The 9,332-nt window shown below is 36.6% G+C and overlaps 1 long non-coding RNA gene across 1 annotated transcript; it reads right to left on the bottom strand.

Moving 5' to 3' along the window:
* Positions 1 to 4,563: 4,563 nt before the first annotated feature.
* LOC110883651 lies at positions 4,564 to 6,308 on the bottom strand. The gene is made up of 3 exons (XR_002560535.1): positions 6,182 to 6,308; positions 5,471 to 5,557; positions 4,564 to 4,763 (listed from the first exon to the last, which is right to left on the bottom strand). It is a non-coding gene; the product is annotated as an uncharacterized LOC110883651 (long non-coding RNA).
* Between the last annotated feature and the right edge of the window lie 3,024 nt (positions 6,309 to 9,332).

Below are 9,332 nucleotides of genomic sequence, written 5' to 3'. Positions count from 1 at the left end.
GGCAAATAAGTGAAAATACAAGTCCAGTGGCCAAATCTGCCAAAAAGTGAAAATTATTTATCATAAGGCCTTACGGACCATAAGACCTAAGCCCATACGTGTAACAACCCGCACGTTCGTGCGTTGTTACTACTCGTTATACTCGTTACGCCTAGCACCAGAGATTCGGATCATAATGTAGCCATATCGTATATATCGCTATATCGCAGTATTTTCGCATATTATAACATGCTTTATTGCTATCACATCACATTGCACTTGCTGACAACCACGATGATGTCGAGTGAGGACCAATTCTACCCTCCTTGATAGTCGTGATGTGTCGCAAGGTAACAGCACTAAAAACGCACTCGCAGGCGCGCATAACTCGATTATCGCAAGGTTTAGAATACGGATATGTATATACAACCCAATGTGACTAATTATAACTAAATGTACGAAAATGTGGATAAAAATGTGTACCCAAACTATCGCAACGCTTAACAATTGAAACAAAACGCCAAAACTCTACTCGCCGGAGGCATTGGATCGAATGGCAATTCGATCGGACTGCCATCCGATCGGACTGCCATCCGATCGGACTGCCATCCGATCGGACTCTCATCCGATCGGACTCTCATCCGATCGGACTCTCATCCGATCCGAATCACTGCACCACCTTCTCTTCTCTCTTGCCTATAAATACCCCCACTCTCACATCATTTTCCCTGATGTGGAGCTCTCACTCGACCAGCACGCTTTGGGGCTATTTTCTCTCGATTTCTCACGATTCTTGTAAGTTTTCAACCTAAATCTTGTACTTCTATGATCTATGCACACTTCATCATCTTTTTCACCTTTGAATCTTAACTTTTAACCGTGAAATCAGTGGATTTGGGGTGTTCTAGGATGATGTCATCATGGAGTTCTTATGAACTTCAACCTTTGGCCTCATTCCACCAAGAACAACTCAGATCTGAAGGACTTCCACAAGATTAAACAATGTTTCGCATAAATCTACACCCATTCACGGTTGAAAGGATTGAAAGGTGGTTTTCCAACTTTCTTTCAACTCCTTTACACTCAATGCACTCAAGACTGATAGAATCGGAGCTTGTACCGACCTTCTACTCATTCTTTGACACAATAAAAGTTACATTGAGTCAACCAAGCAAAATAAAACAGTACTATAGTTTTGCAAAAAAAAAAAAAAGCAAAACGATGGCAAGATCATAAATTTTAACTGGGGGAGAAATCGTAATTTTTGAAATGGGAGCAAAATCATAATTTTGAACAGAGGGAAAAATCGTAAAAGTATTTTGAACTGGGGGCGAAATCATAATTTAAACTGAGTGCAAAATCGTAATTTTGAGCTATGGGAAAAACATAATTTTATTGTGAACCATGAGCAAAAACGTAATTTTGAGTTTCGGGCAAAATCGTATATTTGAGCTAGGGGCAAAAACATATTTTTATTTTGAAAGGGGGTTAAAAGCGTAATTTTAGACGGAGGGCGAAACCGTAAATTTAAACTGGGAGTAGAATTAGAAATAGGTTTTTGAACTGAGACAAAAGCGTAAATTTTGAGCCAGGGCAAAAATATAATTTTATTTTGAATTAGGGTCAAAAACGTAATTTTGAACAAAGGGCGAAACCGTAATTTTAAGCTGAGAATAAAATTAAATTAAAAATGGGTTGTTCCAATATGGAAGTGCCAGGCAAGCTACCTGGAACTATTCCCTCAACTTCAAAATGAATATGTAGGAAATGTATTTATAGTAAACTTAAAAAATGGTCTCTAAAATCACTTTTAACACATTAATCTAATACTCAAATATTTTGAATTCGAATCCTTTTGGTTTCAATTTTGTTGTCATTTTCATTCAAAATCAAAATCTGGTTAGATTTTTCATTTAACATCCAACTTTTCTAACTTTTTCATCCCTTTTAAGGAAGGGAAAAATCACTTTTAACACATTAGTCTAAAACGCAAATCTTTTGAATTCAGATACCTGTGGTTTCAATTTTATTGTCATTTTCATCCAAAATCAAAATCTGGTTAGATTTTTCACTTAACATCCAACTTTTCTATCTTTTTCATCCCTTTTAATGAAGGGCAAAATAGTCTTTTAACGTTTTATTATAACAAATTAAAAAATCTAACCATTTTACCTTTCATTAAAAATGAGGTAAATGACAAAACAACTGGATGTTAACTGAAAAATCTAACCAGATTTTTGCTTTTGGATGAAAATGGCAACAAAATTGAAACCATATAGACCCAGATTCAAAAGGTTTGAGTTTTGAACTAAAGTGGCAAAAGTGACCAAACCTTAGGGACCATTTTGGCAGTTTACTCATGTATTTATTTTATTGGGTTAATTTCGAGGATGGTTCTTATGGTTTGTCATTTTTTCACCTTTAGTTCTCAACTTTCTAAAATTACATGTATGTTTCCTATGGTTTGATCGTTTGTTACTCGAATTGTCCACGTACTAGATGGACGTTAACTTATTCAATTAAGTTTGTGCAAAATTATAAAAATGCTCTACTATTAAAAATTAAAATTAAAATAATAAAGAAGCCCAAGTGGAGCCCATTCTACTTTGCACCACTGCAACCACCATCAAACGACCATCTACAACCTCAAACCAATCACCATAACCATCGTCGGATCATCATTATCTTCGAAACCCACATCTCTGTGAACCACTCCGTCATAGTGGAGATGGTAGATGTGACACCTCGAAAAATTATAGCAAATAATATGGCAACACATGTCCGATAACTCTCAAATATTCCCGGTAAGTTGGACGAGAGGGACAAATTTCATAAAAATGTGGAAAGATGAAGGTTGAGAGGTCAAAGATGTTAAACTGCCAAAGTTTTGGCATCAGACGATCACTTACGGTTCGTAAGGCCGTTTAAATAATTGTCGGCGTGCAGGGTCCCTTACGGACCATATTCAGACCCTTACGGTTCGTAAGGGTATCACTGGCAGACAGGTTGCAGCTGGCAACTGCAACTGCTGTTTCCTGCCACTATGCTTGCGATTGTGCCACCTTCTCTTCTTCTTGAGACACCTGGGGTGCCACTAATTACCTACTTGACACCTCAGGGGGCACTTGGCATTAATTGGGAGCTCTAAGATCACTATAAATAGGTGATCAAAGTGCACATTCGAACATGCACCTTCACTTTTCTTTCTCACTTCTTCTTGGATAGCTTCTGCTCTATAGAAGCTTCTCTCCTGGAGTTATAACACTCCCTTGAACACTTATAAGTGTTCTAACTCAGTCTTGTTTCATTTATATGCTAGTTATTAGCCGAAAGTCAAGCAAATTGACTTTTGCTTTGACTTTCGGTTATGACCAGTTCGATCAAGCCAAAGTTCGAATCGAACATGGCTACGTGATCGTAATAATGAAGGTATTAATCCCCTATGAGGGTACCTTCTGAAGATCACGTTAAGTTGGTGATATAAAGGGTCAAAGTGTAACGCCTGCGTCCCTAGACTTTTACCTGTTTTACACTTTTAGCCCCTATACTATGTGATATTTGATACTTTTGATACTTGGTAAAACTTATGCTATGATTCTTGATACTTGATACTTGGAAACTATGATTCTATGATACTATGATTCTATGATACTATGATTCTATGATACTATGATTCTGTGATACTATGATTCTACGATACTATGATTCTATGATACTATGATTCTATGAGACTTGATTCTATGATTCTTGACTCTTGATACTTTGGTGCTTGACTCTTGAGGCTCGTGAAACTTGAGACTTGGTTGAACGAGGGACTGGAGTCATTTCACTGGCGGAAACTATGGAAACTATGAAACTTGGAAACTTTGTGTTAATAATGTAATCTAGTTATGTGATACTATTACCCAATAATACGCAACGCAATGCTTAATCTAACTCGCAAATCGAATCAAAGACGGGAACGAGGAAAAGATGGGATTGACCGAATGGCAATCCGATCGGATGACCAACCGATCGGATGGCCATTCGACCGAGCTGCCATCCGATCCGTGCACACCGCCTCACTCCCTCTCTCTCACACTATAAATAGGCCTGTCACATCATTCTCACTGATGTGACAGCCTCACTCGATCCAGACGCACGCACTCCTACTTTTTCTTCATTTCACGGCGATTTCGGTATGTTTTACACTAGATTCTTGTACATCTTTAATCTACACGTTATTCCTTAAATGATTCTCCTTTGAAATCTCACCTTTCACCGTGAAATCTATAAGGTTTGAGCTCTTGAGGGTGACGTCATCATGGTGGTTGTACAAACTATGGTGCGATGTCATTCCTGCCAAGATCTAACTCAAATCTAAGGAATTTCATGTGTTTTACATTAAATCTTAACTAAATCTAGACTTTTTCAACTAAAACTTATGTTTATCTTCATCTTTTCTTAACCTTTCACTCGAAACGGTGGAATCCGGATCTGAACAGACTGAAGATTTGATGATTAGTCTTAAGGCGGCTTGTGTAACGCCCTATCAGGTTTTAACCTAAGATTCGCAGCGGAAATACAAACTTAAAAATTCTCTTTCATTATATTCATTCTAACATACTTAGAAATACATTAAATCACTCTTTTACATCAAATACATTAACGCATTCTGTAAATTTATAAAATTCTGACATACTTATATTAATTTACGTGACCACGCGCCCACACGTACCATCCATGACTTGACTCGATCTTCGACCGCTTACACTCCATGATGAGAATCCACAGCTCTGTACAACCTGTAGACACCACGTGCAATCACATCATTAGTAACCGGTGTCATCATACATAAGATTTAAACATGCGTAATTAGGCGTCAACATATCATGCTTTCGCTCATGTTAATCCATCCCTTCATCCATTCAAACCACCCGCTTTGGATTTCGGTGTCTACCTTTAACTTCCATTACAAGTATATCTGCATCCGCATTTCATTCTCAATAGGAAAACGGTTAGCATCATTAGATTTCATTTATACGAACATATTTATGTATACGCATAACAAGTCTTATTCATTTGTGCATATAACTAAATTCCAAATCATGCATACATACCCCTTCTATCCATACAAGTACTTACAATTTACTTTCTACACAGTATTACTTACAAGTCCTAAATACACACGTCTATGTATGTAAATCGTATACACATAATTCTCCACATTTACGTGTTCTTAGTCATACTCTCCTATGAGTTCCAATTACTTACTTACATTCAAACTCATGCCTATGCGTATAACTACTTATTTCATCTTAATGAATAATATCATCATGTAACCTTCCTTCTTACCTATAATTAATAGAAACTATTTCTTAACCACTTTCGACTTATTTACCGTAAGCTTACCTTGTTACTTCCATCGTTTCATACTTTCTCACATGATTCACAATGGTCATTGTACTACATTACAATTTACATCTAAAGTGTAAGTCCGGGATTCACTTACCTTGCGCGTCCGTATTTGCGTTCGCTTACTTGGTTGAGTCTTCTTAGTCCGTTAGCCTTCAACGCTCCATCCATCTTGACATGATTCCTATACACTCATGTCATTACATTCACATTCTTATTAGCATATATGCTTATACATGTGAACAACCATATCAAATTCACATCTAATATACGACCTACATAAAGCATACTTAACATCATTAATCCATTCAAACAGGCATAAAACATACTCGACATCATCCCTACATAATCCTCACATGAACTATATCCATTTACCCACTACTTGCATACAATTTCACTTATTATTGTCTTTTAGACATTTCATCAAACACCTGGTGCGCGTATCATTTTCTAAGCATAATGTACAAGTGCTTTAAGCATGTTCTTCCTTATTTCATCTTATGAACCCTTACATTCAAGCAAAATCTCATAATCACAAATTCCACATCAAGTTTATCTATCTAAGCCTATCATACTACACCCTATATATCACAAAATCACACTATAACATCTTCAAGTTCATCATGATCATCATCTTCACACTCATGCAATGGGTTTTATTCTAAATCACCCAATTACTTGAAATTACTCATAACATAAGTTCTACTTGGTGTTTCTAACACCTCTACATGCTTAATTTCATACAAATTCATGGAGTGATCATAACCCACTTCGAACAAGATCATCAAATCTAAATTTTAAGACATACCTTATGATCCCCTTGTGAAGGTGATCGTTAATTCATGTTCAGTTGTGAATTTGGACCTCATTCCACCCTTCAATTTGAAGATTTATCAAGAACAAGGGTTTGAACCCTTGTTCTTCTTCTTCCTGATCGTTCCACGCACACACCAAGTGTGTGTGTGTGTGTGTTTTCCTTTATTTAATAAATCATGTTTCCCTTTTTAACGGTTTTGGTCCCTTAAACTTCGTTTCAATTAATAATGAGACTTACACTCGTTATCTTGTTACTTATATACATGTCACCACTTTGTTAAATATTTCTTGTCAACTTTTATTTACGGTTCCGTTTTTACCCTAAACGGTATTTTACCCGGTTCCTTTATATTAACCGAGTTTAAATTATCAAACCCATTTTGGGGTGTTACAAGTCTACCCCCCCTTCAAAGAGGTTTCGTCCCTGAAACCTTGCTTACTTCCACGGAAACATAACCCTTTACTTACCAGTCCTTCTATGTAACACAATAATGAAATATACTCATACATCTTTAGATTCCAAATTCTTGCCTCATGTTAGTTCCTTAGTGGTATCCATCACTACATGTTTATTCATTCATTTCATTCAAAATACATACCATGACAAGAATGCACTCATACTTTATAAAAATGCCTCATTCATGAACAAATATAACCGCACGTCCTATCCTTACTTTCTCCATAACAACTCGATTATTTCTACTTTTATTCATAAATCATGTTGGACATGCCACTCTTGCTTTCATCGCACAAGTACTCATTACAATAGTCCATACTGTCACATATCCTTTTTACCCGTTAGTAACAAGTCAATATGCATACTTCTTCAAACTTGTAATAATACATACATTCGTATGATCCGTTTACAACGAATATAATTCCTTTATCTTATCTTTTAAGGTTACATTCCATACAAACAATGTATAGCCTTTAGTTCTTGTTTCGTTATCACAACAAAACTACCATTTCATAGTCATCCATATTTGCTTAGCCCTAAGGTTAACATCATTCTACGTCTATTAATGTTACATGCTACTGGGTATACTCATGTACGTACACTCACACGTATGTTCATACATACAAGCTTTATTCCTTTGTGCATATTCAATCCCATTTAATACATACTTACATACGTCTATATATATGTACACGCATACATCTATTTACAAACACCGAAAACATACTTGCAACAATAACACATCTATACGTACATGTTTACATGCTTACTTATCGTTATGTAATGCACACACTCATACGTACCTTCATACATTTATTACATACATTCATACCATTCCTATCTCTCTCTACATACATACGTACATTCATATGTATCTTCATATCTTCATACAGTCCTACTTGTATACATACATACCTCCCTACATCTCTTCAAATATGCATACATTCATAGGTACCTTCATACCTTAATACATTCATACATATGGGCATTTACTGAATACTTTAAGACTGAACTAAGATTTCATTCCTTTATTGACCTCTAACCAGATTGATTTCATTCGTCAGCAAAATGAGCTCTCCTCATGAGCATCCTTCCATAACATATTCATACTCATAAAACCCTTACAAGGTTCATAATTGGTTCAATTCGTAACATAACATAACTTTACCCTTTCCGAGATCAACTTCAATTCCTCATGCATTCAATGTTCTCGTACTTGCATTACATTACTTTCTCAACGGGAATATAATTAATAACGTTAATACTCAAACGTATCTAAATCATACATTCGTACATGCTTTCACACGTGCATATATTCGTACATATAATATACATACTTACATACTTTCCTACACCTCTACGTACATGCATACATTCATGCATACTCCTCGTACCTTCATGGACGATAATTCTTTCTTCATGCATACGTTCATACATTCATACCTACTTCATACATATCCACATATGTTCATATATTACTTCATCTCTACATTTACACATACACTCATGCATACATTCGTACTTACCTACATACGCATCTTCATACGTACATATCTTCCATACTTTACTTCATACTTGCATAAATTCATACATAACTCATACGTACGTACGTACCTTCCTATATTAACTGGGGTTCGGGGGTAGCGCCCCTGAGAGAAGTGGGGTCCAAGGGGCGGCAGCCCCTGGCGGGGTCCAATGGGCAGAGCCCCTGGCTGGGGTCGAGTTGCCAGGTCAGCTTGGAAAATTTTTATCTTGGACAAAAGTCCTTTATCAAAAAGTGCATCAAAACTTGATTTCGGTCAAAAAGTGCATCCCAAAATGATTACACAATGTCATATATATTCTTGCTCAAAATTGACATCCACCGTAAATTACGGTACCTACCGTAACTTACGGTGGCAACCTTTTTACGGTGGAAACCTCCTGTCTTACGGTGCAATCATTTATCCCCAGTACCCACCGTAAATTACGGTACCCACCGTAATTTACGGTGGAACCTGTACATCAGCAGATTTTTCCGTCGTTCTTGCATACTTAAACACGCATAACTTTTGAACTATTTACCCGTTTAACCTCCCGTTTCTTCCTATATGACCAAAATTTGGTCCTCTTTCATATGGACTCAAAATCCCACGCCCGGATTAAGAAAATTCTTAACTTACAAGCTTTCGGCTTAATATTCATTTAAGAATTATTCGACCCGTTCATGCACTTATCAAACAAACACGTTTGTTTGATCCCAATTTCTCGTGAACCCCATAATTTTCAATATTGTCTATCGTACTAAGTTCATATCACGGGTTTACATACGTTTTTAAACCCGTTTTCGATCATATGTCTATTTTGACCCGTTAAGGGTATTTAAGTCTATTTAAGTATGGATCACCTTTATTCGCTCCTAGCTTCATATTTTCACAATTCTTATCAATTGAGTTTCCACCACAACTACATTTGTGGTGGAGCTAACGTGGTGATCTATATAATCCGAGTTTTACCCCTCGGATCCTCCTATTACGGCAAAACCCAAAAGCTTATACCTTTACCTTTACACTTCTCGAAAGACTTACTCGTTCAAAATACTTGTTCCCAAATAGCCCATGAGGGTCGTTTACCCGCTTCGTCATTCGAGGGTGTTTTGGTCAACAAATGCTCTGGTTCTTACGACAAAAGACCTTAATACATAATT

This window comes from Helianthus annuus, chromosome 7 (assembly GCF_002127325.2).
Source record: "Helianthus annuus cultivar XRQ/B chromosome 7, HanXRQr2.0-SUNRISE, whole genome shotgun sequence".
In the NCBI taxonomy this organism is placed as follows: Eukaryota; Viridiplantae; Streptophyta; class Magnoliopsida; order Asterales; family Asteraceae; genus Helianthus; species Helianthus annuus.
This window is presented reverse-complemented; position numbering and strand designations above follow the sequence as displayed.